Genomic DNA, 14,811 nt, shown 5'->3' with positions numbered 1-14,811 from the left:
TTCTCCAAGTAAAAATAATATGTAAAAAATACATTTCTTAATCATTTAAATGTGACAACCTTTTACATGTGTATCAAAACATTTAGATTGATGCTTTCTAATAGTTTTTTAGTAAAGAAGTTATTCGACTGAGGTTTTACCCTAATCACGGATTTTTGGAAAAATCATTAATACAATCGTTGCAGAGGCCCCCATATTGTTGTTTGCCTGGGGCCCCCAGGCCTCTGCTAATCTTAAATGTCTTTTGCATAGGAATAAAATTAAAAACACTTCAGTGGTGAACGTTTTTGTGATGAGGTTTGCAGTGAAAATAAAATATACCAGCTTTAAATATTATTTATTTTACATGTGGTCACAAGTTTTCAAAAACTATTATGCTAATTTTTGCATGATAGGAATATGGCTGAATAATTGTAGCCACATCTAAGTTGATCCCAGTACCCTGCAGATGCAAGCCTCATACTTCAAACTGGAAACACAAACCTGACGGCTCTTTTGAACAATGAAAATCAAATTATTATTTTTTTAAATTCAACATTAAAAGATAAGCCTCTGAATTGATGCCCAAAGTCAAACTATGCACAGCAAAAATGATTAGCATTTTAAGCAGAAATGTAGACATTTAACTAAGACATGCAACTGCAAATTAGGAAAAAAGGTGTCTGGATAAAACCAAGAGGTTGTGGTCCATGTCAAGCTGTAAATAAATGAGTAATTTTGTGTGATAAATGAACAGCAAAACAATGATAGATCAGTAATTGCAACATATTTCATGCATTCTCAGAAGTAAGTGTGTCCACAGAAGCTCTCAGAAATGTCTGAAAAAAGAAAAATGATCTATCAGCCCAAAGAAAAAGGGGGGGGGGGGGGGGGGGGGGGTAACCCACAGATGCTGAATGGATCAAAAAGAGAAAAAAAAATTAGACAGAAGTTATAGTTTTAGAGGCTTTTAGATGTAAATGCATCCACAGGAACACAGAATTTTGGGTAGAAATTCAGGCCACAGAGACAGGGCCATTCACTTCTACGACGACATCTCAGGGGAGTCACAGAATGTAGGAGTCATTTCTGGCTGCCATGAGCAATTACCATAATGAATGTAAAAACTGAGATATGGAGACATCACAGTGGATAACAGCCAACCCGTAAATGCAAAACAAGAATGACTCCTGATATCCTTAACAAAACTAGACAAGAGAGGCTAAATATACAACTCTGGAATGTTTCAATCGATAAATGTTGCCGTTATTTACAGCAAAAACAACATTTAAAAGCTCCGCTTCATAAAGAATAAGTAACAAAAACAGGTTTCAGTAGCAAACTTATCAACAGCTAACTGTTATTGTTCCTTAGGAAGCTCCTCTGACAAATAGGAACCCTGATAATTACGCCTTGCCATCATTAGAAAAAAGTTAACCCTTGTGCTATCTTAGATGACCCCACCCTTATATTGACGTGTTCTTCCTACCATGACAAAAGTGAATAAAGGTGGAAAGATTTCATGTAATCCATGGACACCAGTGAAGATCACAAATCATTGAAGAGAAAAGGTTCAGAGCACTGTCTAGTGGGTCTAGATGACCCAACTCCCAATGTTAAAGTGCCTAGGATAGGGTTTTAAAGGAGGGTCTGAGGGCAGGGATGCCCAGTTTAGTTTAGCCAATACTAATTGAATCCTATGACTTCATGTTCATTATGATTTCATGTTTAATATGAAGCCCATTGAGACGAATATTGTTGTAATACTGGGCTATATAAATAAAATTAAATTGAACTGAATTAAATATAAATTAACAAAACTTCAAAAGAGTAACAGAAAAAAAATCCTACAATAACACATGACTCCCTTCAAGACCCCCCCCCCCCCCATCAACATTGTGTTTTTAACATGATCTTAGGGCATTTTTGTGATGATTGAGGACATAAATTAAGACAAATATGCTTAAAATTGCATTTCTGGGTATTTTTTTATTCAAATCGTTGTGAATCAGGAGCAGACAAAAAAATCCTATTTGGAAAATTAGCACATTAGTGACATAGAAAATACACTGGGCTGGCGACAAGATCCCTGCTCTGCTCTATTATGATGCAGATCCATGCACGTCTTCGTTTTTCTCATCTGAGCTGACATCTGCCTCAAAACTGTAAGGCTGGTTCGCTCCAATATTATTCACCTTTTTTGTTACATCGGTAATGTTAGGTCAAGAATGGGAGGGGCTGTAAGGTAACAGGAAAGCGTGCAAGCAAGTGGCTCAGTGGATGATGAGAAGGGAAGGGTGCTCCATGCTGACTGTCCTACCCACAATTCAGATGCAAATTTCTGAGGACTGGAGCAAGAGCTTGGTTTGCATTGCTGGTAGTAAGTCAGACCTGTTCCTGGTGCATGTATGACTTTGGTAGGGATGCCCTTAATCTCCAGTTCTGTTCATAGTTTTTATGGACAGAAATTCTAGGCGCAACCAGGTGCCAGAGAGGGGTCTGGGTCTTCCACCATGCATTGGAGCGGTTTGCGGCAGAGTGTGAAGCGGCTGGGATGAGGGTCACCACCGCTAAATCTGAGGCCATGGTTCTTGACCGGAGAAAAGTAGTTTGCCACTTCTCGGTGGGTGGAGTGTTCCTGCCCCAGGTGGAGGAGTTTAAATATCTTGGGATCTTATTCACAAGTGAGGGAAGTGATGGAGTGCGAGATTAACAGGCGGATCAGAGTAGCATCTGTAGTTATGCAGTCGCTGTATCAGTCCTTTGTGCTGAAGAGAGAGCTGAACCAAATAGTATAGCTCTCAATTTACCAGTCGATCTTCGTTCCAATACTAACCCATGGTTATGATTGAATGAACGATGTATAAGCCCGGATACAAGCGGCTTAAATGAGCTTCCTCTGTAAGGTGGCTGGGAGCTCCCTTAGAAATAGGGTGAAAAGCTCGATTACCCCCAGAGAGCTCTGAGTAGAACCACTTCTCCTCCACATCGAGAGGGGCCAGTTGAGGTGGCTAGGGCATCTAGTCCGGATGCCTCCTGGACGTCTCCCAGGGTATGTGGTCCGGGCATGTCCCACTGGGCAGAGGCCCTGGGGAAGACCCAGAACACGCTGGAGAGATGTAGTCTCTCAGCTGGCCTGAGAACGTCTCAGAGTCCCCGGAGAGGAGCTGGAGGAAGTGGGTGGGGTGAGGGAAGTCTGGGCATCTTCACTTGGACTGCTGTCAACGTGGCCTGGTCCCGGATGAGCGGAAGAAGATGGATGGATGGATGGGTGGATGGATTTCAAATAAACTTTTTGATTTGGGTTTAAAATTGCATATTCATAATTAAAGGACTACTGGGAATGCTTTGACAATAGAACAAAAGATGATTAGAGAAGGTCTTTAACTACATTCTTTTCCATTGAATCTAATATTAGTGTCCCATAGTTGCTTCTCAGTCCACTTATGCACCTGGATAGGGTTAACCGTTCACAAGACTGACTGCAGTGTGAACGTAGCTAAAAGAGGACTGCAGTAATCAAACTGAAACTTTGTGACTCTTTTACGGTCCTATTGTGTTTTCTGATTATGCTCAAACTTTCAAGATGGTTGCTTTCCCGAAACATTTGCTTACAGCCCAAGGAGAATTGAAAACACTAGTTTTTTATAACATGCACCGGTAGTTGAAATGATAGTAAGATTTGCCTTCCTTATTATTGTTACTCTTTGCCATTTTTCATAAACGGGGGCTAGATTAAACCACAAATCCCCAGATTCATGTAACTCATTACATTTAATAAGATGCCCAATAGTGCTGCATGGCTGCTGGTGTTCAGTTTTTAGAAGCGCTATAAAATATACCATATGTGAAAAAAAATCTTCAAGCAAAATCTCAAAGGAGTGGTCTTTAAAATGATACTCCTCTATTACAAAGCTACCTGATGCAGTGTGTGCTTACACAACAAAATGCATCACAAGTGTCCCCTGGCACATCCAAAGCTTTTTACAACCACAGCTTATTTTTCAGTCTCTGCATGGTAGCAGAGAAAGGAGTCACCACAGCGCACCCTCAAATATCCCACTGTGCACAGCAGCTGATGGAGGAAAATTGGGCACCGAGGACCTAAACAGCATTAAAGCATTGTAATGTAAAAAAGGTGTACAGCTGCGACTGCAGTCACTTTTTCAAAAGATGACCCCACCAAGGCAATAGTGTTCTTATAAATATCAAATGAGAGCACTCGCTGGAAGATCTCATTGAGATCTAAAAAGCCTGCCTCCATCTAGGAAATGAATGTTTACACCACCTCAGTGAGAGTGGAGCCCTTTGCTGGAGCCGGAAGAGCTCGAGTGTGCAAGAGTCTGTGAGGTCAATGATGCTATCTGAGTCACTCCGTGATCCTTTGCACAATTTGATGTTTGAAATCTGTTCATAAGTCAAACAAATCACACACATTTTCTCATCAATTCTGGTCCTTTATATACAAATGCAACAAAGACAGAAAAAAAAAACTTGAAAAACTTGCCGTCTTTCCAAGCAAATATCCCTACACACAGCAAAAGACATATAGATAAGAGAGAATTTCACACTCCATCCTGTATAGAGCTAAATTAGGATCCATCACAGCTGAGTAAGTCTGATGGGAAAGGACAGCAAGAGGCTTTCTTGTAATCGTGCATGTCAGGAGAGATTTCTCTCAGGCAGAAAATGTGGAGTTAAGAAGAGGAGGGATAAACGAGGTAGGTAGAGCTTGATGGATTTCAGAGCAGGATGACTGACCACTAATTGATGAAGAGGCACCCCTGCTTGTCTCGCTGCATGTCACAGAAAAAAAGGGAGGGCAATTTATGTTTCTTGAAGTCACACAGGCGTTATAAGCATGATGAAATATAATGAAGTAAAACGGGATGAGGCTATTTGGACTGAAAAAAGGCAGAGGATGCGGCTCCTCTGTGGAATTCACACGCATTGTAGTGTGAAAAGAATTTAAGGATCACAAGCAAGATAAGCCAAAGTCCCTAACGTCAAACTATAAGTGGTGGAGATGTCAAATCCCACACTGCAGGTAAGCTTTAAGATATAATTAATAGTAGCAACAGGATGGAAACTCATGGACTTTTGCAATTTAAAGATAGAATGGGTTTCATTTTTGTAGGAGCAGCATGTCCAAACGAAACAAATGGAATTAGCCATTTAACTGATGTAAAATGTTAATGTCTGGAAAGCACGTTCAGTGTTAGCACTTGTCTGTTCTATGTTTTTAACTGAGCTTTATAGGTAAAAACTATTCTTTTAGTGTTAAATATGAGGTGTCACTGTTTTTTTTTTTTTTGTTTTTTTTGGGATTAAAACATTTTTCATCCAGCTAAATTTTTGTGATCTTTGCATAGTGGTTGGAAAAAACCTTTTCCTTTCTAAGTTTACTTTTTTTTTTTAAATAATCTGTTTTCAATGAAAGCAGAATGGTTTTACATAAAATAAATCAAAGTAGAATGCAAGGACGTTACATAAATTGATACAAAATGAAACAATATAAAACAAATTTAAGTGAAATGACTTTATTATTCCAATAGCCAAAAAAGTATGATGTTTTTTGGGGTCAAACTCTCATTTTAAATGTCTCCCTGGCTTCTGTTGAAATGTTTTTTTCTTTAATTTATAGATTTTATTTGGTCATATATTTCTGGCACTTTCACTTGTGAATTTTGTAAAAACCCTTTACATCATTCCTTTTTTTCCCGCCTATTAGGATCAAACATTACAGTGTAATCTTTTGTGTTGTTTCTCTGAGTCAACTTTACAAATAAAAAAAGTTATAAGAATGTGGTGCTAATCCAGCGTGTTCCTCAACAGAGCTGTGGGTCTCAGTTAACGGTTTTAAAACAAACCTGACATTAATCCTGTTTTAATCAAGCAGCTCAAAGTGAATAGACTAAGTCTCGTTCAAGGCTTTTTTAAAAAGGTGGAATTAACTTTTTTTCTAGGCTTTGAAGTGCTCATCAAGTTTTTTTTTTTTGCAAGCTAAATCTTTTTGGAAGTACTAGAAAATACATCTTTAAGGTTTTCTGTGCTCTATTGCAGTAAAAGTTTTTCCAAAAAAGTTAAAGGAAGTGAAATCAAACAAGCTACTAGGTGTGCGGATGGTTTAAAGAAATGTGAAAGTTTTGGTAAAAGTTCCTTCAGTTTGGATGCTGAATGTCTGTTAAATTTGAAAGTTCTTTTATTGATTTATAAATGACTTTTATGGTCTTGAGCCTTTATATTTATCTGTTAGGGTTTTAAAGTATGAGCCCTCGCGGACCCTAATGTCCTCCGATAAGGCCTTCAGATTATTCCAAGTCAGAACTAAAATAGACGGCAAAGCTTCATTCTTTTTTCATGGACCTCGCTTGTGGAACAGCCTCCCAGAGCGCCTCAGGGCGTCTGGGAGGGCCTTTTTAATTAACTTTTAGTTAGACATTAAAAATGTATTTGATATTTTATTCATTTTATGTTCTCTTTTTACTAATATATTTTTATTTACATTTACAGATTTATATCTGTCTATTCAGGTTTATTTATTTACTTATCTTGTTATTTTTCAGTTTTTAACTTTTATGTACTGTATTCCTTTTTCATTTTATTTGTAACTCCAGTGATGTGGAGGGATCCTCCACATCAGTGACTGACCCTTCCCAATGAACGGGGTCGCTGCAATGGGATTTGGGGGGTCCTGTGGTAGTGTATTCTGTGAACTTGAGTGGGGGGTCATTTGTTTAATGTCTTGTCTTTTGTTTTTAAATTTTGATTATGTTTTTTTGTAAAGCCCTTTGAGTAGCATGAGTTGGAATAGTTATACGGAAATAAAGTTTGATTTGATATGATATACAAATTCATTTTCTCAGATTAGGAAAATTGGATCAATAAGTAAAATGTGAAGCAAAAATAATTGCAATGAACAATGAAGTCCTCAAATGTGGCATTGTCAAAAAAAGTATTGAGAGCTGACGTATAATTCAGGATTGAATTAAAAATGCAACACAACAAACAAAAACTGATGTCTTGCTGAAGGACTGAGTCAAAGTAATGGTGAGGCTTTCATAATACTATGCTTTACTGAAAAACAAGAGTTAAACTACTACTTCCCCTGGCCTACACTGCAGGACATTTGAATGTTAAGATGACTCAAGACATGAACAAATCTTTCAATCAGCTGTCACATCGGGTATCTTGAAGCAGAAATGAGGAGGAACGATCAGTTGGTCTTCAGAACAAATTGGTCACTTGGTAGTTAAGCAGTAGGCACTGCCTTTGTGCAGAGTTTAAGGGAATCTCATTTTCTGTTAAACTTGATCCAAAAATAAATTAGAATGTGTAGAATGTGTGATTCATGTTACTGTTTAATAAAAACATGAAACAATGTTTTTTGAGGATAATCAACGAGACATAAGCACTTGATTTGGTTACTTGCACTTGATCTGATCAGAACCAGGTTGTGAAAACAACAAAAAACTATAAAAGGAAATAACTCAGTAGGGGTGGGATTATATAAATTCACACCTTCCTACTCCTTTTCAAGCAATAAATTAAGCTCTACTATTACTTAGGTAATAATGACTATATTAAATGAATCAATGTGAGTTAAGTGTGTCTTTGTTTCTATTTGCCTTTTTAATCAATGCATTTTTTTCATTCTGTAATTGGTTTAATAAACCTTTGATTTTTGTTTCTTGTATTGTCTGTTTTAAATAAACCCAACCAACCAAGCAAGCAAGCGTTTTCGCATATTGTGAGGCTTTTTCAAAGTTCTGCTGCAAATTGAAAATTGAATTGAAAGTTTGACATGACAACAATGTTGCCACACTCAAGAATTGTTGATTATTCTTTGACAAAAGTAAATAAAGGTGTTTCAATCACAACCAAACCCAATTTGAGTTCACCTGAAACAAGACTGGGCCAGTAAAAAAAACACTCAGACGGTTTAGAACTTCTGACGTGACAAAAACCAAGTCTATATGTGTTGGGGTAAACCATGTTCCACAGATAGCTGAACACTTTCTCATAGAACAAGTTGTGTTTCTGGATCAACATTAAAGACCCACTACAATGAAAAGACAATGAAAAAGGTTATCTTGGTGTTTTTAACATGTTCTTATGACATTTTTCTCATGATGGAGGACATAGATAAAGAAAAGTAGCATAAGAATTGCATTTCAGAGTATTTCTTTACTCGAAAAATGCAGTTTCTTTCTTTTATGAAACCACAGTATTGTTTTTACCAATAAATATTCAGAACTCCAATCTGTGGTTGTGCATGATAAAGTAGAACTGTTTAAAGCTATCGGTTCAAGCTAGAATTTGTTTTTGATGTCAGTTTTGGAAAATCACATATTCAAAAGTAAATGCCACATTAGACAGAGGCTGTGAAAAGCAGCTAACTGAATGATGCAGATCTGGGCTTTTTGCAGAAAGCTGCACGTGTGGGTTTCAGTGCGGGAGCTAGTCGGAGTGTGTTTATGTGGCAGTAATGGTGCACAAAACAGAGATCATCTTTCATGGTGAGGCACAGGACAAAGCAATTACAATAATCAGTCTGTGCTGAGTGGAACTGAAATATGCAGGCTTTCATGTCAGCTTCCCACCACGATGTAAGAGTCGATTGTCTGATTATGTGTGGCCAATTTAGGCCTTTTGCACCAATTTTATTTGCCATTTTCATTCATTACGCTCTTGTCTTTTTATAACAAATTGAGGAAACGTCTACATAGACAAAGACAAAAATGGTAGCCTCAAAGAAGTGCTTTACAACAAAAATAAAAGAATCTGCTCAGTGACAGCAGGTAACTCACAAGAGCCTTTAGGTTTTTGGCTTTTTTCAACTATATTTCTTTTTAAACAATAATACTGATCATTCTTTATAAACTTTTATCAAAGAAACTATTATTTTTAAGCATTCCAAGCAAATACTAATGTTCTCCATGACCCAGAATGGATAAGTACACTTTACGACAGCAATTGGTTCACCTAAACAAGAGTTTTAAAGTAGGTTTTAAAGCTCTGGTTTGTTAAAAAATTTCCCTCCAGGGAATCGAAAAAACGTCTATATAAGATTCAATTTATATGGAATGAGGTTTACTCTGACTTGTGTTCTCTCATTTTTCAAGGTGATTTGTTGCAGCCCAAGGCAAATTGTTAAGTTTGGTATTTTCAGGGTAGACAATCTCATCTAATTAAGTTTCCCCAAAAAACTCTAAGTTTAAACAATTGGAAATTAGCACTCAAATCGAATAAGGGTTGCAAAACTGTTTTTATGTGATACTTTTAATTGATACCAACTAAAAATATATCTTGATTGATTTTACAGGCAAACATGAAGCATTCTTGTATGACAAGATTAATCAAAATACAGAAAAAAAAAAGATTTTTAGCTAAATAAACACTTGTGTTTTCTTTATACTTTTAAATTCATATTTATACACAGTATTCTACACATCATTACGCACTGTTAAACAATACTAATTGATGCATTATTTTAAAAAATCTGCACTTCACCTCGAGATCAAAAATCATTAAATATTTTTTTTTTTTACTAAATGCTGTTTATTTTGTCAACTTTGTGCCGTGGTACCGGAAAGAAAATTGGACCTGTGTTTGTCAATAAAAGGAAGATGACATTTTTGGCCTTTTCTGGTGTTATAGGAGTGAACTTGATCCTTATTAATGAACTGAAGTTGGAACCCGACTGGACTTTTACCATTGGATGTCATTACAGAAAAAAGTGTGTTTGACAAAACTTTATATCATAAATATTTAGAGAAGAAGTGGGGTAAATTAACAAAGTCTTACTTGGTTGTGTGACACATGCTTTCAAAATGACAAAGAATGTTTGTCACGACACATTCTCAAATTGCTTGGTTCTAATCTTAAAGCGAGCACGTCCTACAAGATATGTGGCTGCCTGAAGGACAGAAATAGGAAAAAGAGACATGAATCCCGGAAAAATCTCATCATGATAGCACTTCCTATCTTTGCTATTAAAAGTAAACAGGTAGACATAGCTGATTGAAAAACCTTTTTTATCAATTCAATCAAGGAAGCAGCTCAAAGGTGGAACTGTAATCACAAAAAAATCAGGGCGAAACGTTAGTCAGAATTTGCAAGATTTCATTATTATTATTATTATTACTATTATTAGTAGTAGTATTACTTTCATTATCATTGTTATTGCGTTGTTAATCTCATAAATCTAGTTAGACCAAAGCATTTTTCTTTTTCTACAAATACTTTATATTTTATCCTCCCCATGACAAATGTTTGTTACGAGTGTAACAAACTATGTTGGAGAATTTGTATCCTACGTCCGTGTTTGCTTCATTATCTCAAAGTAGAAAGTGACAACCGAGTTATGCAATCAAAAATAAACACTTACTACACAATCTAATAGTCCCTACATCATACTTTTTTCTACAGAAAAAGGGGCTTCTAATGACCCATTTCTGTCTCTGCATGAGAGTTTCTGCTGTTCATAGTTGAGGACAAGTACGGTTTATCATTACTTTTTAACGTTATTTTTGGCCCTGTGTGTTTGTGGGCTCCTCGGTGGTCCATCTCCGTGTTAAATTATTTGACATGTACCCTGGGATCCAAAGCAGTATTGGGTCCCTGAGAGCTATGCAAATTGAGGCGTTTTAATGAAGGTTTTATGAATTATTCAAAACGGATGTTCAATGTTAGACACATCACACAAGCAGAGAAAATAATAAAATATTATCTTTTTTCTTTTTGAAATTATTGATTTTGAAGGGTTTTGCTTTTAGCTTTGATATCCAGAACAGTGAATCATTTGTTAATAGACATCAGTAAACTGACATAACACTTGGTGATTTCCTTTGAAGGTACAGGAGGTGCACTCATTGCATCAGCACCACTTGAGCTTCTGCTACTCCTTTGAAATTCCCATTAAGGCTTTAAGATCTATTCAGGTTTTGTTGTTTGTGCAACACTTGAGTCTGATTGTTACCTACCAAGAAAGGGGGGGGGGGGGGGGGCATGCTGCAGATCAACTGAATAATAAACAGGATGTCTGACAGACTAAAAATAAAAGAATATCACAGCCGGTGAGAAAAAAAATTGTCTTCGAATAGGAAATAAAAAATGATTTTGATTCAACTATGCAAGTTAAATAAGCCATTTTTACAAATGGATTATAATATACAATTGTGTACTGATTACTTTCATGCCAAGATGTTGCTTTGACAGCACTGAGCTAAGCGAGGAAGGTGAGAATCGCTCCCCACCTACACAGCACTTACAAGCCTCTTATGTAATCCACCAGCAGCAGACTGGTTAAAATCCTTAGCAGGATCAAAACCAAGTAGACCTTACAGATGGCTCGTTTCAATCAAACACTCACCTGGACAGTTCTCATCATTCATCAAGTTCTGCAGTGTTGATCTACCTGAATGAAAGTGTGAGCTTCAGTCCCAAAACCTGAACCTTGCAGTACTCATTTGCAGATGTCACAAAACATCACACTTTCCTGTGCAGATGTCAGCGCCGCGGCGTCATCCTGGTCACTGCCACAGCTGTGCTGACTTGGTAATCATAATACCAGCGCATGTCTCATTAGTTTCTGCCACAGCTGAGCGTCTCTGCTGCTTTCTGTTCACACTAAAGCCCCAACCGCCACCCCCACCCCGCACACCAGCATCCACTCAATCGCTGGCTGGCATTTAAGAGTGTCTGAGTTTGCATCCAAAGCAGTATACAGAGGAAATAGGAGTCCTTTGAAGGAACTCTCGACTTGCAGAATCATCAAATGCATTTAAAATGTACTAAAGAAGATTTGTTGCTGCTGAAGTGAACAATATGTACAGCCACTGGACACTTTAATAGGTACAACTGCAAAAGCTCACAGTATAGTTCAAAAGGGGTTCCTATATTCTTTATACTCTAGAACAGGGGTTCTCGAAGTTTTAGTAGCGGAGGGCCAAATTAGGAACTTGATATTAGAGTGGGGGCCAATTTTGGTTAAAAAAATGGATAAACAGAACGACCAAGTGTCATTTGTACAATTAACCAGGCCCTCCAGATGTCGGAGGTTACTGCCTGGATTTTCAAGCCTCGTTGTAGTTGTTGAAGCTTATCGTTGCGCTCCTTGCTGTGAAATTTGTTATCGTTTTTATGATTTGTAACATAGTGACGATTTGTATTGAATTCTTTGAGCATTGCATTTACCTACTTGCAAATAAGACACAGGACTTTATTTAGCCCACGAGGAACGACAAAGTAAGCATTTGACCACTTAGCATGAAAGCACCTTTTCTCCTTCCCAACACAACGTTTTTCCTCAAAGGAACCTGCTCTGGCTCTCTCTCTGAATCCCGTTCTGATTCAATTACTTCGCCGTGGTCACGGTCCTTCCTTTTTCGCAGAGGCGGTGACATAGAAAATGTTGTCTGCCCTCTTGTGGTGAAATTAACTGTACCGTTGACACCCAAATGTACCGGTAATTACCTTTTTTGGTCCTACAGATGTAGCCAGAAACCACAAAACAATATTTTTCCAAGCAATCTACACCTGGGATAATAACCATTAATTAGGATTTATTGAGGGTCACAAAAATCTTCCCGCGAGCCCAATTGGACCCCAGGTCGCACTTTGAGAACCCCTGCCCCTGAGGTTCTACCACTACTTCTCTCAGCCAAAGACAAAAAAAATACTATTTTCCTTCACAATAGGCTATATTTTCTTTTAAATTCGACATCCCTTTGTTTGGTAACACAATCACAGAAGATAGAAAACAAATGTGTAATTGCATGGATTGTACTGATATGACTTTTTTTTAAATTCTGGTATAATAGTTTGTGTAGTCATGAGCCGACAGTCTGAGTATAATAGTCTTTGGTTTTTTTTTTTTTTTTTTACTTTTTCCTGTTTGGATCCTATAAAAATTAGTAGTGATTTGTGGAAAAAAAAACTCTGTTTTTTTATTTTTTTATATGTATTTTACTGCATTTCTTCAAAAGACAGAAAGGATCATCTTCCTTTCAGCCTGGTCTTACTGTAAAGCCTTTGACACACCTGTCACAATTACCCTTTGAGTGAACCCATGGATCTTCAATATTGATGAGATACTTCATGGCCATCATGTCTTGCTCTCTGAGTAGCAGTGGCACAAACACAACAGTTAGCACCCATAGTAAACCCCAGACCCTTGTGGTAGTTTTTGCACTCATTCTGTCTGCCTGCAGTTTCAGGGGCTTTAAAAATTGATACAACACTGTCTGGACTCCGAGCATGTTTAAGCATGCTATGGATTGCTACCCACCAGACAATTTCCAGAGCACTTGGCCTAAATATCAGTTTTAATATAATCGACCGACAGATTGATCTGCTTTAAGCTCAAATCAAGATGTTTGTTAGATTGCACCTTCTAGTTCAATAACACAAGGACAAGCAGGGAGATTTCAAGCAGCAAAGACTTGAAGTAATGTCTCGATTATTGTTCCAGCACATGACTCTGAAGAAAGGTCACCTGTTTGTCCTCTAAGCAGATTTGAGTGGAAAAAAAACCTTCATGTGTGACTGGAGTAATCTTTTGTAGTTGTTTAGAGGTTTTAATGTTTCACTGCGAAAGCAATTTTAAAACGGATGAGGAAGTAATCCCCAACAAAACTGGGATTATCTCTTTAAATGACCTTTATCTTGCCATAAGGCATAGAGTGCTTTTCAGCTCCATCAACCATCCCAAGTCTGCTGTGATTACATGCTAAATATCTATTTATATTGACTGGGTTAGAGAGAGGCCACAGCTTTGTGGAACTTCTCTGGTAGCTAAGTACATATGTATGAGGTACAGTGGAACATATTTGCTTTTTGGTGACCTGATTCTAAAACAAAAATGCTTGGAGCTTAATTTAGATAGTGAGGATGAGTAGATTTGAAGAAAAAATTGTGAATTATGTGTTTGAATTTATTCGCAGTTGATTTCTTGGTGTTGCATTTGTGGGGATTAATCTTGGCTCGAATTCTGATTTGCTGAGTCAGTAGCAAACTTTAATCCCTAAAGTAAAGTTATAAACTAACCCTTCAACTTGAGGTTATGGTTTATTATTGAAATGAAAAATGGGGGACAGCAGAAACTTTTAATCAGGTGATAAATAGTACACATTTTTTGTTAAATGTGTGAAAAGGAAGAACAAGAATGAGATTTTAAGAATGGTGCCCTTTTGTTTGGTCTTTCTTTCTTTTTTCTTCCCCGTTAGAAATGCCAGGTTCAAGCTGTTAACTATCCACAGCTTTCTCTATTTAGTTAATTACCCTCTGTATACTTAAGTGTCTGATTTTCAGTTTTTTTTGTGTGTGTGTGTGCTTTGCTACTCATTTGTTGATCTCTTAGTTCATGGTTTTGTCATGAAAAGTTTCTTTTTCTAACGTTTATGTTTCTGCTACACGTCAGGTCTCGTGCATTTTGAGTCTTTAACCACATTCTGACAAAGGCTTGTTCAGATGCATCGATGTAAGTGAATCCATATGAAATTCTTCTGTTTTTTAAAACGACCGCAGGAAAAATAAGCACAAACTTATGTTTTCTACTTAAGTAGTAAGGCTGCGGCATTGCTATAAAGTACTGCACAGGTTGGCAACTTGTGAGTGTAAGTCAGTTTAAGTTCTGTAGTCTGTCAGAATAGGCATTAATATTTACTTCTGATTAAATACGTTTTAACACCTGAGGAGTAAAAGTTTACATCAGAAACAAAAAAATTAGTTACTCAACTCTGGCGCCTCTGCAGGGGACATACATCTACACCAAAACTTATTCATAAAATACAACAAATTTACTTTTAATTGAAGAAGTTAGTAAAATCA

This window comes from Oryzias latipes, chromosome 7, assembly GCF_053564925.1.
Source record: "Oryzias latipes strain Hd-rR chromosome 7, Olatipes_Hd-rR_3.1".
In the NCBI taxonomy this organism is placed as follows: domain Eukaryota; kingdom Metazoa; phylum Chordata; class Actinopteri; order Beloniformes; family Adrianichthyidae; genus Oryzias; species Oryzias latipes.
This window is presented reverse-complemented; position numbering follows the sequence as displayed.